General features: G+C 34.4%; 1 protein-coding gene across 1 annotated transcript in view; it reads right to left on the bottom strand.

The window, feature by feature from the left end:
• Positions 1 to 7,692: 7,692 nt before the first annotated feature.
• ARL5B (ARF like GTPase 5B) overlaps positions 7,693 to 18,144 on the bottom strand; it is a 203,422-nt gene continuing 192,970 nt past the window's right edge. The window contains exon 8 of the mRNA XM_081298782.1: positions 7,693 to 7,707. The gene's annotated coding sequence lies outside the window, so the exon portion shown is untranslated. The remainder of the gene's footprint in view (positions 7,708 to 18,144) is intronic.

Raw genomic sequence — 18,144 nt, 5'->3', positions numbered from 1 at the left:
TTGGGATGTTTTTCCTTTTTTCCATTTTTTTTCAGAATTAGTATTGCACTTAATGCATCCTAGAAGTGTTTAAATGCTTGATGCTTCAAATAAAATATCTATTAAGTATCAATTTAGTGATGGGCACTGTACATTGGAACAGAGAATAAAGTAAATTCATTCTACCTTTACAATGCTTTTAAGATAGAATGGGTCTCCATATCATACACACAAATAAATCAACAATTAAAAGGACCTGTTTTATTTCCATTACAGGTCACACACATTAAGAACTATTATAGAATGCTTAAAAGCTTATTAAAATCATCAAGTTAAAAAAAATCAGAGCTAGAGCTCACTTATTATTTATGTTCCTAAACCCTATCAAGCAAATTTTTGTGTCTTCCACGGGCAATCTACAACAGATTTAAAGTCAGTACATTATGGCCCAAGAACCAAATCCCTCCTCCTACTGTTCTTATAAATAAAGATTGATTGAAACACAGCCATGATCATTCATTTACATATTGCTTATAGCTGTCTTTATTAGGCCACAGCAGAGTTGAATACCTGCAACAGAGGTTACATGGTCCTCAAAACTGAATATATTTTTAATCTGTCCTTTATAGAAAAAGGTTTTCTCTGTGTCAAATGAGTAATTTTGCAGTCCTGCATCTAAAAAGAGCTCTACCCAAACTAACATTAAAATTTAGTTGCTTTGAAATCTGCAATAAAGGAAACAAGAAGTCACATTAGTCAATTTTGCATTTGATAATTTGACAAGGTCTTTATTTACACATAGCCCACATAAGTTTTTGTTTGCTTGTATAATGCTAATTGCCTTTACTCCACTTAGTGAAGTTAGAGAACATCTGACCATTAAACCCTTCCTCATAGTTCTTCATAGATGTCTGCATATGTTACTGCTTTTCTCAAAATATATATATATATATATGAATATAAATATGATGAAGTCCTTAGAGTTATAATAATGCAATAAATGGCAATGAGAACTTTGATTCCAGCTCCACCTGCCATGGGACTCCCCAAATAAGTGATTCTTGGCAAATCTTCCTTTGCATTAGCCCGATTTGGTAAATATCATTAAAGAGTGTCAACTATCACTAGTACTATTTTCTCAGAAGGTTTTCTTGGAATCTCTTTGTCAGAAGGAAAATATTAACTCAAAATCAATTTCTTACATTGTGGCTTCCTCGCTTCACCTTTTTTGCCAATAACACAGGTGTTCCTGATTGTTTACAAATACTTCTTCAAAACAATTTAGCTATGACATAGCACAGTTCTTAATGCTATTCCATTTAAAATTTCTTCTAGTGGGTAGAACTGCATTAAAATGTTATCAATTACTCACAAATAGATTGTTAGGCAGCTGAACAAGCTATAACAACTTAAAATATCAGCAAATCTAGAGAAGATGTGTTAAGAAAATAGTTTGAACTATAAGTAAGCTTCCTTCAATAGTTTCAGTCCTTGGTGTTAACATGTGTATTTCTCATAAACGTGTAGTGGCAGAAGTGATTTTTCATATTTCTATTTGGATAGCTTCAAATTGGTAGTAATCAACTGCTTAGATTAAAATACATTTAGATAGGAAATGTCCATCCTTACAGACCTCATATTTATAGGTGAGCTTTATTTCTATTATGATTAACCTATGACTTTTCCAAAGTACTTCTGAAGTCTAAAAGCCCACTTTCAAAAGTGAAATCAGCCAACACTTCTGCAGTGATATAACTCGATAGATTTCAACTTACAAATTTGAGTCAGTCATTGAGTAAACTGACAAACTCAGTGACTTATTTCCCGTGCCTAACAACTGTATTCTTAAACCATGATTAGACTCATTAAATGGCTTTGTGAAGTTTCAGGGAGTTTTATGCAATTGCTTCTGTACTATTATACTTTAGCCATATTTTTAACATTTCAACCTTTTTTTAACAGGTCTATTCTCTGAATTAACCACATTACTTTTCAGAATAGTAAAAAATACATTCTGAAGTCTCCAATCTAAACAGTCAGAACCAATTTTCTACTTTACGTCTACTGGTTTCTAGTGCATAATTAACAACTAGTGGCTTAATTAATAACTAGTTTAGTTAATAACTAGTATATTTCAAGACCAGGTAATAAGATAAAGCCCAATTAAATTTTTTGATTAGTTGTATATTTTTTTCACAGCAACCCTTACATACATTATGTGTAATAATATGCAAAAAATAAATGAATGCAATTACTCCAGCTGCTATCTTAACTGAAAAAAAAAATATTTCTCCATGGTTTTACCCCTGAAATGCATTGTTTATTAGGAATTAGTTTACTATTTATTGATTGTCCTTTAAATACTCATTTTAAAGTATTTTTTTTTACTTTAAGCACTATTCAACTAACTATAAAAATCCATTGCTCTCATATTTCTAAATTTATTGTTTTAAAAAATCACTGGCTAAAGGTCACTAGTTTTATTTTTGTAATTAGAAAATTTTTTCTTGACCTTCTGATAACAGAAGGGAAATAAGAATCATGGGCTGCTTTCTCCTAATAATTTTATGCTTAAGGATACGGGTGTTCTATGCCAAAGAAAGCCATGTAAACTGCTTAAAATATCAGTGATGTGCTCTAAGCACTGATACTTTAGAATAGCAAGGCAGACATATAAATGGATTTTGACATTGTCTATTGCCTCCAAAGTGACCTTCTTTAGTGCACAGACCAATCCACTAATATAGTATCCATATTGCAAAAGACTTGTGCAGAGTTTAGTTGAAAATATTAGTATCTGTAATGGAAAATGTAAACCCTGTGTTTCTAGTAGTATTTACCTGTGCCACTCTGAAATCTTACTTTTTTCTTTCAGAAATTCATTAATTGCTATATGTGGAAAGGATGGAAATGAATAGTGATAACAATAATAGCTATCATTAATAAGAACTAAAATGTGCCTAACTTATAATAGATACATTAGAAATTTATTTAATCTTCACAAAATTCCTACTAATAGTTCCTTGTATACATAAAGAAGTTGAGAATCAGAGAGATTAAATTCAGTGATCAAGACCCCAAACTAACAAGCCATGATCTAAAATATACATCAATACCTGAGTCCCAAATCTAAACCTATGCCATCCACTATTAGAATACTATCTCATTAAAAGGGACTACACTTTGCTTAACTGCTTATGGTTTCCATATTAATTCCAAAATGTTCCAAAAGTGAAACTTTTATCGAAGAATAGTCTAAACATTTCTAGGTAATCCATTATAATCTCTGTAACTTACAATGGTACTGAGTAGTTTAGGAAATCCAAATGGCAGATTTAACTTCAGAGGAGTCAGATTCCACTGTGAACAACTTTGTTTCCTAAACTGAATGTAAACATTTCTTAAGAAAAATTTAGAATGTAAGACTGGATATCTCCCATTTGGAGTTTTAGAAATTTCTGTAAACCACTAGACATTGAGCAGACCCTCCTGATATATCTGCTGCCCCTTGCTATTTTGCTTACCTTTTTTACTACTTCTCTGTAAAGGTTCTGCTAGGTCATTTCTATTGACTTCTAGAAGGTAGCACAATAAGTCTTTGGATCCACATAACACTATGCATTGAATGCAGGTGGACTGAATAATGTGTTTCACACACATTTATTATATTTCAAGTATCACAGATTTTACTGATTAATAAGTTATAAGTTATTTGAAAGTGTTTTTAAGTGCACAACATTTTTCTTATGTCATCCACCATTTAAAAATACAAACAAAATAATAGGAAAGTTTCTATTAATTTTTTTCTTATTTTAAAAAAATTCCTGGGCTGGAGACGTAGTTCAGTGAGATGGTGTTTGTCTAGCATGTGCAAGGTCCTGGGTTCAAGTCCCAACACTGAAAAAAAAAATTCTCATAGTTGAAAAATTTGGAAACCCATTAATATAGAATTAGACACACACATTAATCATTAAACAGTAAAATTTGCATTTTACTTGTCTATTGTAATTTTGCCAGTTAAAGTATGGAAATATTTTTCTATAATTATTCAAGACTTTAGCATTACACAAAAGGGGAAAAAAAAGAAAAAGAAGAAGCCCCTGAAATATACTACTTCTAGAAGGTAGCACAATAAGTCCACGATATTAATGCAAGAACTTAAAAACAAAAAATAAGTTCCAATACTGATGTTTAGGACACCTTCTATCCTCTTTCCTATCATAAATAGTATCCATTGGTGCAGCCCTTTGGTACAAAGAACTGAATTGAAGAGCCTGAAAAGAAATATAATATGTTCTGTGTTTCCTCCCAGTTGAAAAGCATGAGCTTTTCAAAGAAATCAGCAGTATAAAAGTGAGGCATAGATATTTTAAGCAAAATATGCAAGAGTCATTTTTAAGTAATTTCACCAAAGATATTCAAACAATAACAACAGTAATTAGTGTAAGAAGCCCTAAAGAATATCAAGACTTTCATTATTTATGAAGCTGCAGTTTTTTCAGCCTTTCATTTCACTTGCTCAAATTGGTTCTGAAAAGATATATAAGAGTGTGTGACTCTACAATAAAATGAGATCCTTTCAAGACTCCAGTATATTTTCATTGCTAGAAATTGCATAGATACTGCGTAGTCAGAAGAGATTAACTTTGATGAACTCTGAAATAATGTCCCCTCAACAGTTATTTGAAGAACATAATGAAGCTAACCCCTTGTCCTAGAGCTGGGAATGGCAGATCAGGCAGGCTGGAGTGAGAGCAGTAAGCATGAGCCCCAGCTGTTCAGAGACCGCCATGCCAGCAGGGTCTGAGGCCAGCAAGCCAGAGGGCACTAACCTTTCCCATCCCCACAACCTGGCCCAGGCCAGAGCAGATGCAGGTCTCACACAATGCCACAGCCCTGAATGCCCAAGCATCCATGATCCAGAGGGAAGCTGAGATTAAAGACCAGTGGGCCCCCACCCCCCCACACCCCCCCCCCCCCCCGGGCGGGGCGGGGTGGGGCAAGGGAGGGAGCAGACTTGTATGGAAATTCAGACTCAAGGGTTAACCAAGAGTGTTAGTACTTTCCCTGTATCTTTGTTAGTATAAATTTGGGCCAATAGCATTAGACTGAAGTGCTATAAAAATCCTAAATAGCATACTCGAGCAGCAACTTCTCTTGGGTCCCCTCTCGACCTGCAAGAGTTCTGATTTTATTCACATCTGAATACAACCCTACTATTACACTCACTCATCCTCATCTGTGGATTCATTTTTCAAATTTGCCAGGCAATAACCCAGTAAGAAGAAATTGGTGGTGTGCTGCTGGATTCTACTATAGCACAGGAAGGCACAGCCTACCATTAAGAACTGCAATAAGAGGCCTGCAGTTTATGCAGAACCCACCTGCCAGCAGAAGTGCAGAATCTAGTTTTAATCTCAAACTCCAGTTTCAGTTGAGTATTTACTGATCTTTGACCCATGTAATTTGCCTTAGTCTTTTATTCTGAACCAGTAGAAAGAAGTTAACTTTGGAGCTAGACCTGCCTGCTCACCTCTGCTCCATTACCTATTATTATATGATCTAATGCAAGTTGTTCAGTTTCTTTGAATTCCCTCCCTTGCAGTTTTACTTCACTCCTGCTTTGTAATGTTGTGAACAACCAATAAAAAAAAAAAATCTACTACTGAGCTACAAAAAAAAAAAAAAAGAATTACATGCAATGTTTCTTTTTACACAAGTGGCATATAGGAGGATTGAAAACACATGGTTCATTTCCTCAAGTCATCCATATCCATACCCACCTTTCCATAGGTTTTGTATGCACTCTCCTCCATGGCTCTGAACTTGGCTTTGATCATATCTAGGAAAACTGGGGTGTGATAGGTATTGGCTGGAAGGAGACGAGTCAGTGAAATCATTATCATGGGGTCTTTGCCAGGCCTGTTCACAATAGTTTCTCTTCATTTTAAGAAACATTCAAATAAATGTTAGTCACAACATGACAAGATGAAATTCACAACTGTTTCAAATCCAGTCAAATGAACTAAAACAACTTTTTTTATTTGTAATACTGTAGGTTAATATTTTTTAAATGTTTTCAAAATAAATGCTTCTGAACTTTACAGAAGTTAATAGTTAAATTTTTTAATTCTATGAATCAGTTATGCAAAGATTATGAACAAACATATTTCCCTTTAACTTCCTCCGACATATAGACTGGGGAGCTGGGAGACCCTTCTTGAATACCCTACAGGTGAGTTTAGCTCCTCATCTCACACCCAATCAATAAAATGTAAGTAGAATTCATTGGATAGTTTTTTTTTTTCAAAAAATAAACAATGGTATAAATTGTGGGAATTTGGTTTACTGGTTTTCCTTTCCCCTTTGATCCAGAATATGGAAACAATTCATAGAGGTATAACAACCTTACTAAAATCTTGTGGTTGAAAAACATGATAAAAGAATAAAAAAGAACCCAGGTCAATGGTGAAACCACTAAACTACCAGAATAAGACATTCTACTTTCAAATTTCTTATCACAGTAGAACAATAAACCTTGTATTTGTTTAACCATAAATAAAAGCTTTACTGAGTTTAGTTTTCTGCTACTTGGAGCCAAAAATTATCCAAGGTGTTACTGTTACTAGTGTTTTATCCCAGCTGTTACTAATTCTAGTAACTTGCTCTATGTTCTATGAAGCAACCTTGATACTTAATCCAGAGCAGTACTAGGGAGAGATCTCAAATAATCAAAGTAAGAATTTTTATCCCTTAAATATTTCTACTCTTTAAATGACACATAAACTCTTTATTTTATATTAGCCACCAATATCATTTGCAACACTAGCTGTTTTTATAAGTCAAGGCTGCTATAACCAGATATCATCACCTGAGTGGCTTAAACAGCAGAGATTTATCTCACAGTTTTAGAAGCAGGGAAATCCAAGATCAGAGTGTCTGCAGGTTTGCTGCCTGGTTAGGACATCTGCCTTGCCCGAACTTGGTGTGGGTGGTAGGGAAGAAGAGATCAGAGAAAAGGAGAATGAGGTGGAGGAGAGCTCCTATCTCTCTTCTTATAAGGGTACTAATCTCCACTGTTTGCTTCCATTCTCATACCTAATCACATCCAAAGGACCCACCTTCAAGTGCCATCACACTGGAAGTTAGGGTTTCAAAATACGAATTTAGGAGAGACGAAAATATTCAGTCCATAGCACCAACTAATGCTGTAAATAATAGCAAACAATCCCAGCCTCCCCTGCATCTGTAGAGTAACCCAAATTTAACTTCATCACTTTATCCTCCATTCTATTCAGTGGAAGCACCTGTGGGGTTTCATTTGGGTTTCCCCAGAAGCAGACATTTAAGTGCAAGACTTTTGTCTGGGAAGGAACATAGGTTGGAAGTGAAAAGGTCAAATACTCCGTCAATCAGAGACTGGGAACCACTGGTGGGCAATGTCAATTCTACTGCTGTTTGTACAATCTGTGGGCACAGGCAGCATTTTATTCTTTCAATTCACAGGATTTCCTTTGTAAGTCCTCTGGCAGAATGCAGCATCTTTCATGCAAACCAGAGTGCTGAGGCTGGGGAAACATGAGTGGATATCCAACAGCAACCCCTACAGAAAGTGTGAGCTCACCAAAGACCAAGAATCCAGTCAGCAATATTCTAGTTCTGCAAAAACTCTCCAAATGACCCAAACACAGGAAATGAAGACTCTGATTTTCTTTTCTTTGTTGTACTCTAGAAACCAGATATGAAATCCAAAATCACTCTGAAAGGTATCAAAAAGGAAATACTCAGATGGGCTTGCTTTATTTGATTTTACTTTATTTTTGTTGATCATGTTTCTTTTATTTTTTTATCTGTTCTAATTAGTTATAAATGACAGCAGGATGCATTTTGATTCATTGTACACAAAGGGAGCACAACTTTTCATTTGTCTGGTTATACATGATGTAGAGTTGCACCATATGTGCAGTTATACGTGTACCTAGGGTAATGATGTCCATCTCTTTTCACCATCTTTCCTGCCTCCTCCCCTCACCCCTCCTCTTTACCCAATCAAATCTCCTCCGTTCTTCCTAAACCATTCCCCCAGCCCCCGTTATGGATCAACATCCAGTTATCAGAGAGAACATTCAGCCTTTGGTTTTTTGGGATTGGTTTACTTCTCTTAGCATTATCTTTTCCAACTCCATCCATTTACCTCCAAATGCCATAATTTTACTCTTTTTTAAAAGCTGAGTAATATTCCATTGAGATTATATACCACAGTTTCTTTATCCATTAATCTATTGAGGGACATCTAGATTGGTTCCACAGTTTAGCTATTGTGAATTGAGCTGCTATGAACATTGATATGGCTGCATCACTATAGTATGCTGATTTTAAGTCCCTTGGGTATAAACTGAGGAGTGAGATAGTCAAAGTTTTTGGGTCAAAGTTTGGGTCAAAGTTTTCTGAGGAATCTCCATACTGCTTTCCAAGTTTTCTAAGGAATCTCCATACTTCTTTCCAGAGTGGTTGCACCATTTTGCAATCACACCAGCAATGTATGAGTGTACTTTTCCCCCACATCTTCACCAACACTTATTATTGTTTGTATTCTTGATAACTGCCATTCTGACTGGAGTGAGATAAAATCTTAGAGTAGTTTTGACTTGCATTTCTCTAATTGCTAAAGAAGTTGAATATTTTTTCATATATTTGTTGATCAATTATTCATCTTCTTCTGAAAAGTGTCTGTTCAGTTCCTGAGGGATGGGCTTGCTTTTATTGCCTTACATTTATAGTAGTCATTATTAGTCAGCTTTGTATTGCTATGACCAAAATACCAGACAAGAACAACTTAAGAGCTGGGAAAGTTTATCTTGACTCAAAGTTCAGAGATTTAGTCCATGGTCAGCCTAGTTCACTGCTCACTGCTCTGGGCCCAAGGTGGGTAAACGCAACATGGCAATGTTGGAGATATATAATTGTATGCAGAGGGCATGGTGGAAGAGCACTTCTCCATTCACTGCAAAGAGGAAGGGGACGAGGGGTACAGAGAGGATGAGTTTTTCTTCAGCATGCCCCCAGTGACCCAATTTCTGCAATCACCATGCTTACACTTACTACCCAGCCTATTCAAACCAGAATGGACTTATTAGGTTACAGCTCTCACAGTCCAATTGCTTTACCTCCAAATATTACTAAATTAACACAGGAGCCTCTGGGGACACCTCATTTCCAAACCAAAACATAGTCCAATTGTCACAAGTGCCCAATGAATGAAAGTTAAAAATCTTAGAGAAATTAGCAACAGTTGGGATTATTCCTTTCATTTTTGGCAAACCCAAGAAGAGAAGTCAAACTATGTAAATATGTGGTAAAAAGTAGATCAAATACTAAGATTAGAGGATAATACCTTAGTGAGTCAAGACTGAGGAGATGATTGACTTGGTTCCCCAAATGGGCTATGGGCTTTTGCAGTCCTGACTTGCTTTCTCTATTTAACAAATATTAATATGTTTCCTATATGCCAGGCATTGCTCCATAAATAAAATAGGATGTGACTAAAATAAATCAGAATGAAGTAAATAAAACTAAATAGAATAAAAATAAAACTCAGTTATTTCTCCTAAGTCTATGAAGTACTTACTATAATTTATCCCCCTTTATAGATAGATGTTAAGTAACATCCCAATAAAAATTACTTCCAGGGGAGGGGGGATAGTAGGGGATAGGAAAGGTAGCAGAATACAACAGTCACTTATATGCCATTAGGTAAAAATGTGAGTGTGTAACAGATGTGATTCTGCAATTTGTATTTGGGGTAAAAATGGGAGTTCATAACACAATTGAGTCAAATGTATGAAAGATGATATATCATGAGCTTTGTAATGTTTTGAACAACCAATAAAAAAATATAAAAATAAAAATAAATTACTTCCAAAATAGCCTTTTAATTATTATAATCTTCTGTCTTAGACATGGCATAAATGATAAATTGATAGATGTTGGAGATATATAGTTGTACCTAGCATTCCTCTTATAAGGTGACAAAAGCTTGCAGACAGATTTGTAAGTATCATTAGCCTATCCTCAGATTACAGAGGGATGATGAGGAGAGTTAGCTAGGCTGATGTAATGCTACCTCCATCTTTGAAGTGTTTGATACAGTAGTAATGGGTTCAATGGGCTAACTGGCTAAATTAAAAGAAAAGCAACTAAGAATCATAAAGAAATTTGAATGCCTGCCAACGAGTATTATATTCTATAAACACAATAACAAAGAACCATCAAGGAATCCGTGCAAGACCTTAAGAGCATGCCCATGTGGACCAGTGTCAGTCTGAGCAGCAAAAAGAGTGGATGCGTAGTCAGGGACAGGCAAGAGGGATTTCAGGAAAGCACAACTGTGTAGAATGGTCCACTGAATCACAAGGATTAGAACATAATTGCTACTGTCTGTCTAGCCTTGCAAAATGCAAAAATACTAATAAGCAAACACAGGTAGATTCATATTAAAAAAAAAGTTCAGGATTATAGCATGAACTTTCACAATCACGGACACCCGTTGAATTCTCTGAGTGTTTGAATTCATTCTCAAAACAAATCAAAGAGAAAAATGCTATTGTCTTTCAATAAGAACCACCTGGAAAAACAGAGATAAACATTCTCTCCTCAAGGATGTGGTTCAGTTAGAGACAGAAATGTGTCCTACAACAGTTTTTTCATGTTTCCATTTAATGCCAAAGACTTTTGGACAGTACTTGCTTTGGCACTAATGGGCTTACAGCTTGATAGCTTGACTTATGTCTAATGATATAATTTCTAAAGGTGATCACCATTCTCACTTATCTTCATAATTTTCTATGTGAAAATATACTCATAAAATTGCTTCCCATAGTTAACCATACCTCACAATTCTGTGGTTTTCTTCTATACATGTCCAGGTTCCAATTCCAATTCCAATTTTCATTGATGGGTTTTGGGTAGAACCTGAGCATATACGTTTTTTCAAACTCCACAGGTGACTATATGCAAAGCAAGGCTCAGAACTACTGAAGTCAAAGTCATAATAGTTGGTAACACATTTTTGCATGCTTGCCATGCACCAGTAACTCTGCTAAAAGATCTGCATGTCTCAATCCATTTGACCTTCATCACAATCTTGTGATGTTGGGACTGTTTTTATCTCTATTTTTTAAAATTTGTTTTTATTTGTTCTTTTTAGCTATACAAGACTGTATAATATATTTTGATGTTTCATACATACATGGAGTATAACTTCCCATTCTACTGATTGTACACGATGTGGAGCTACACTGGTTGTGTATTATATATGAACAAATGAAAGTTATGTCAGATTCATTCTACTTTCACATTCCCATCCCCTGTAAATTCCCCCTATTCTCCCATGCCCCAATCCAATGAACCTACACTCCTCCCCCTGCCTTGTGAGTTAACATCTGCATATCAGAGGGAACATTCAGCCTTTGTTTTGGGGGAATTGGCTTATTTCATTTAGCATGGTAGCCTCCAATTCCATCCATTAACTGGCAAATGCCATAATTTCATTCTTCTTTATGGCTGAGTAATATTCCCTTGTGTATATGGTACCACTTTTATCCCTATTTCTCAGCTAAAAATGTGAGGTAGAGGTAAACTGAACAACTTTTCCAAAGTCACATAGGAAATTCATGGTGGAGCCAGAATTGAAATCCTGGAGGTTTGCTGTAAATATATATACATATTCCTTAAACCAAATTAGAGAAGGCAATTTCTCTCTGTAGCCCAAGTGATAGCCCAAGATCTTAATTCTTAAAATCTCAAAGTTTAAATAACTTAGGATCTAAGTGAGATTGGTTTGAATCTCTACAGTATTACCTGTGGAAAGTCTAATGATCTCCACAAGATTTCTACACAGGGCCTGACAGTGGTCAGTTGTGACTGCATATTCTGGCTTTCACTGAATTCATTCAATTCAAGTAGTACCCCATCCACTGACTTGCACTTGCACTTGCCCTGTTTCATCCTGTGCTGACCCATTAGACAACATTACATGGCAAACAACCATTTTCCACAATTAAAAAAAGAGAAAAAACTAAAATAACTTATAGTAGATTCTGTTGGATAGCATGTAGCAAACTTCTTTACTGATCTCTTGGGTGAAACATAAAGTTTAATACTTTTATAATTATAGCAAGATGAACAACATAAAATTGAATAATGATGTCCTTTCATTAAAATTTCCCCAGCCACCTGACTCTGCTGGTTCTTCAGCCATACCACGTTGTCTTCTTTCATTCTCTCTCCCCTCCCTTCCCTTCTATTGTCTCTATTTTTTGCTTTCCCCTCAACCATGAATTTCTCTGTAAAGCAAGAGCGTTTAGCCAATGCACTGACTGCCTCGGGGGTGGTTTTTGGCTCATATACCTGCCCTCAGGTTCCTACATTCCAAATCAACTCACTCCCATCTGGGATCCAGGTATTCCTCCCCTAAACTACCTGCATTCTAGATGCAAAGATCAATTCTCAGAGCAAGAACATAACATCGTACAGAGCCTCAAAATTATAGTTTTCACACAAACAACCACAAAAAAGTCATTTCTGTAAAATGGGGATAACAAATGTATCCTACACTCTATCCAGTTATGAGAATTATGGAAGAGGTTTCTAAACTAACTGTCACAACCTAGCTCAACAAATGAGAACCCCACTAGTAGTCAATGAGAAAATATTTATTCAATAAATAATTTTATAAAATCATCTCCTTTTATTCATTCTGCCTGAGAAAGACATTGGAGAGTTGATTAATATCCTTGCCTCTGTTACATAAGAAAAACGAACACCAGTATCAGGACTTAGAGATGGATACTTTCTGTTGATATATCCTAAGCAAGAAACCAGAAGTCAGCAAATACAATACTTCTACATTAATAAAACAAGCACAGCTTGAAAAGCACTTAAACCTTACTTTTCTAGCCATCGTCACTGTGTCAAATCCCAGGTCATTCTGTTTATAATTAAACAAAATTTTTGCACACAGCATCACAACCTAATGTTTCATAATCAAGAAAAAATAATTACCCTCTCTCTACGGGTGTCCCTTAATGACTGAAAATGGAAATGCATTATCCATGCTTTTAAACCTGTATGTTATACTTCACTTAGACTGTCAGAGTATAGCACTGATAGTAGGAATTAAATGTACTTCAAATTTATTAACTATTTTACAAACATTTGAGTCTTTATTTTTATTCTGTGAGGTAAGAATTGTGCTTTGATCTTCATACTCTATTGGCTAAGAATATGATGCATAAGAAACCTAAGAGCCAATAGCAACCCAGGTAAAAACAAATTTGAGTAGCACAAAAACTAAAGGGAATAGAGATGGTGGCTTCAATTTTACTTGTGCCATTTAGGCATGGAGTTTGCTTTTGTTTTGTTAATTTTTTAGTTGTAGTTGGACACAATACCTTAATTTTGTTCATTCATTTTTATGTGACACTGATGATCCAACCCAGGATCTCTCATGTGCAGGGCAAGCACTTTACTGTTGAGCCACAACCCCAGCCCCAGGCACTGAGTTTTTAATGAGACATTGAGCTAGATTTGAAATATCTGAACACTACTTTGAATAGATTCCCAAGATTTTAGAAACATAACAACCTGAAAAACGTATTGGTGATATATAGAAGATACAAAAAAAATTTTGAGATTACATGGGTTTTTAATGTAATAAACAGTTGTGTACTTCATTAGATAATCCATTATTGATAACTATTATGTCATAAGCACTGCATTAGCAGTGACATATCTGAGAGTGGCCAGAATAAAAGGGTTGGAAGAATGATGACTCTCTGAATCATAGTTTTCTTATATTGCTCACTCTGGAGCTAAAATAAAGCATTTCAAGAAGTATGATTTTCCTAAGGACAATGTAATTATTGTGCCACTTGGGACAAATTTATCTTTCTCAAAGGATAAAGAAAATTGAGAGATGCAAGGAAGGTTCATGACCTTGGATGAGTGCCAATAATCAGACAAGGCGTGAAACATAGACATTGATGGTGGAATGTGATGGAAATCATTATCTAAAGTACATGTATGAAGACATGAATTGGTGTGAACATGCTTTATATACAAACAGAGATATGAAAAATTGTGCTCTCTATGTGTAATAAGAATTGAATGCACTCCACTGTCATGTATTTAAAAAATAAAATCAATTTAAAAAAAAAAAAAAGAAAGTGGCAATCATATGCGTTGATAGTGTCACGTGGTATTTGTTATACCAGACAGGATTTTTTTTGATGACAGAAAAATCATATATTAGATCCTTGACTTTAAAGGAGTTTTAAAAATCCACTTAATATTAAAATACATTCTGAGACTTGCAGACTACTATTATACATAATAGTAGTTGAATATTTTAACAAGTAAGTGGACAATAATTTTTTAACTGAAAGATATAATACTTTAAGAAAGATTCACCTCATAGTAACAAGAAAAACTATGAAATATCTAGAAATTAATATGAGAATTGATATATACAAGAGATGCATAAGAAGAAAAATGTTAAGTTAAAACTTTATTCATGGACATAAAACAGGATCTAAACACACAGAGTTGCATCATGCTCTGAATTGAAGGTAAAAATACTGTACCAAGTTTTTATAAATAAATTTATAACATCAATAAAATCTTTAAAAAAACTCAAACCAAAATTTTATGAAACTCTACAAAGGTATTGTAGAAAACAATTGAATAACTAAATGGCAAAATAGGCAGTAAAAAGAAATTAATTATAATAATGATATTTCAGATAATGGGGGAAAATAGTATTAAAATAATTTGCTATATACCTGAAAGAACAAATCACTATATCACTCATTCATAAAAATTAATTCCTGCCATCCTAAAGACCAAAATGTAAATAATAAAACACAAACTTTTGGTAAAAATATCTAAGAAATTATATTTTGGTATAGAAATGATAAATTTCAGTCATAAAATTTTATAACTTGACTAAAGAAAAAAAAAACCCTAAACAAAAACACCTTAAAGTAAAAATGTAAGAGAACAAAAATTATAGTGTATAAAAGGCTTCTACCAATTTATTTTTTTAAGAAATAGAACTGTCTTTAAAATGTGTGGATAAGGAATTTACAGAAGAATAAACACAAATTTCAAATAAAAATATGAAATGTTGACCAAATCATTAGGAATCATGGGAGCTTAATCACCATCACCATAGCATAATTTTTAAAACTGATAAAATTCACTGTTGGCATACCTTTATATTACTGAGAAGAATATAAAATGTCACAACCATTATGGGGGACATTTATTAACATCAAGATGGCAAAAAGTTATGGTCAACCTGTTTTATTAACACTGAACTATGTACCTAACCAATCTGATACTGTCAATAAAATTATTGTTTAAATCATAGTATATGTGTGTAACTGACCCTTTTTTTTGTAACTGACCCTTTACATTGACTTTTATTAACACAAGAGGAAAACAATATTAACATGCACCTATAAAAGTATAATCAGTAACACAATTTTCTTTGTGTTTTCATTTAAATTTTTATTTTATAGAAATATATCTATGACATTTGTTTCCAAGTGAATAAGTAGCTATTAATGAAGTAAAAATGAAACCAAACTTAAAATCATTCTTTTACTTCAATTCTATAATATTCAGATTCAAAATTAATTTTCTAAAGAGTAAATAGGCTACCTTTAATTATCTTTAAAATGGTTGTTTTACTTTTATATTTTGGATACATCCATAAGGTTAACTTAAATAATAACACTCTAGTCTCACATTTTTATTTTAAACAATATTTCCATGCACTTCAAAGAGACTGGGTGCATATCCTATAATAACAATCCAAAATTGGCCAACATAGGCCCTTCAAATCTTTACAGTAAATACAGTCTCAATCAAAATCAAATTTCCAACACATGTTTCTTTTTTGATTTGGGGATAGCAAGCTGCTATTAAACTTTATATGAGAAAATAAGTATTCAAGAATAGCCTATATATTTTTGAAAATAGTGAGAAATTTCAAAACTTACTATAAAAGTTCAGTAACAGTCTGGCATTAATGGAGAAATACACCACCACATTATTTTACTACTGAATAAAAATGAGCCCATTCTTAAAAGTTTTATATCTATTAAAAATTTTAGATATAAGTTCTGAATAAGTCTAAATCTATATGCACACTATAAGCAAGCAACTTGTCTTTAATGATATAATAAACATTAATTACTTGCAAAGACAAATATTTCAATAGAAAAAAAAATGGACAAAGACTTTAAGTAAGAAATTTAGCAAGAAAAAATACAAAACTTTGTATGTGAATGTACATAGCCGATTTGCTTCTAGAAGTACACTCTAGTGAACATTAGCAATTAGAAGTAAAAGGGAAACAGGGACCAGTTACTTTTTCTCATACATAGACCAATACTGTTTGAATTTTTATCAGCCTATAGTTTTGCACTATACTTTTTAAATTGAAAACACTAAAAACTAAAAAGTGAGTTTGAGAATCAAAGAAATGAAAAGTCTCCTAATGAGCTCGTCTTAATCAAAGGATTAATATATTAGCATTCTTTATATTGAGACTCATAATCAATTATTTTTTTTCATTAAATATAAATATTAGTATGATTACAAACAGGGTAGATATCTTTCAAAGCATTAGAGCAAACAAATCAAGGAATATTTAACTCATATAATAAAAATAGGGGAAATTTTTCAAAATACGTAATAAAAAGACACCATGCATCAAAACAAATAAAGATGAAGTGTCAGTTATGGTCTGATCTTTAAAAATTAGAAGAATTTTTAGATTAGAAAAAACAGAAGACACAGGACAGATGGGTGTAGGGGGCCACCCCTGAGCTATTTGAAAAGCCTCTACTTGACCTTGGAGCAAAGGAGATTTTGGTCAGGCATTGCAAGTCATTTTGTGGATTCTCCCACTTAATGGATTACACAAAGCATATGGTGACCTCAGTCTTCGCTCAGCTAGAGAGGCTGCTATGTAGTCCGTACTTGGGCTTGGACAGCCCTCTTGCTACCTTATTTGGAACAAGAACATTCCATGAAAATCCTTTGAAGCCCCCTTGTATAAATAAAGCAAGCCGGCTCTTCTCTCTCTCTCCTTCCAATGTGGAAGCAGGACCCCTAAGGTCGGAGATCCATCTCACCCTCACTTTTCAAAATTACTTCTGTGTTGTGTGATTTTTTACTGTATTTCTCAGCCAGCACATTTCACACAAGGGAAACCCAAAATACATAGCCCACACAGGACATCAGCAAGAGATGGTGAGAGGGACCTGTGGGGCAAAATAGTGGTCATGATTTAGAAGTCAGTTTGACGTGGATTAAAAGTTCTGATTTAAAGGTCACAAGCAGCACTAGTAAATCAATTATTAGACCTTATCCACAGGTATACCAAGGTAGTAATGTGTTCACAAAGCAGAATGCATCACAAGAAGAAAAGAAAACAGCCCCTGTTATAGTTTATATATGAGGTATTCCCAAAAGCTCGTGCATGAGACAATGCAAGAAAGTTTAAAGGTGAAAGGATTGGGTTCTGAGAGTTTTAACCTACTCAGTGCATTAATCTGGTTGAATGGATTAACCGAGTGGTGACTATAGACAAGTAGGGTGTGGCTGGAGGAAGTAGGTCATTGGGGTATGCCTTTAGGTTATATATTATGCCCCTGGCAAGTGGAGTCTCTGTTTCATGGTACCATGCTCTCTGCTGCTTTCCTCTGTCAAACACTTCCACCATGATGTCCTTCTGCATCTCAGGCCCTAAGGAATGGAGTCAGCCATTTTTAGACTGAGACCTCTGAAACTGTAAGCACCAAAATAAACTTTTCCTCCTCTAATTGTTCTTGTCAGGTCTTTTGGTCATGGCAAAGAAAAATCTGACTAAAATAGTCATCCATCCCAATAATGTTCAACACGTCCAGTTACCAACACAAAGGAGAACTAAAAATGCCCCTCTTGGATCTAGTCCCTGTACTACTGATCTTACACATATAAATATGCCTAGCTAAGACATAGCTAATGTATTCTTGCCAAAACCTGCACTCCACAATGTTTACTCTGAAACTCAAAGAAAAAGACACTTGGTGTCATAGGATTAATAGACCATAA

Source organism: Spermophilus citellus (genome assembly GCF_964194105.1).
Source record: "Spermophilus citellus genome assembly, chromosome: 6".
NCBI lineage: Eukaryota > Metazoa > Chordata > Mammalia > Rodentia > Sciuridae > Spermophilus > Spermophilus citellus.
The sequence above is the reverse complement of the archived record's forward strand: the minus strand, read 5'-3'. Positions and strand labels throughout refer to the sequence as shown.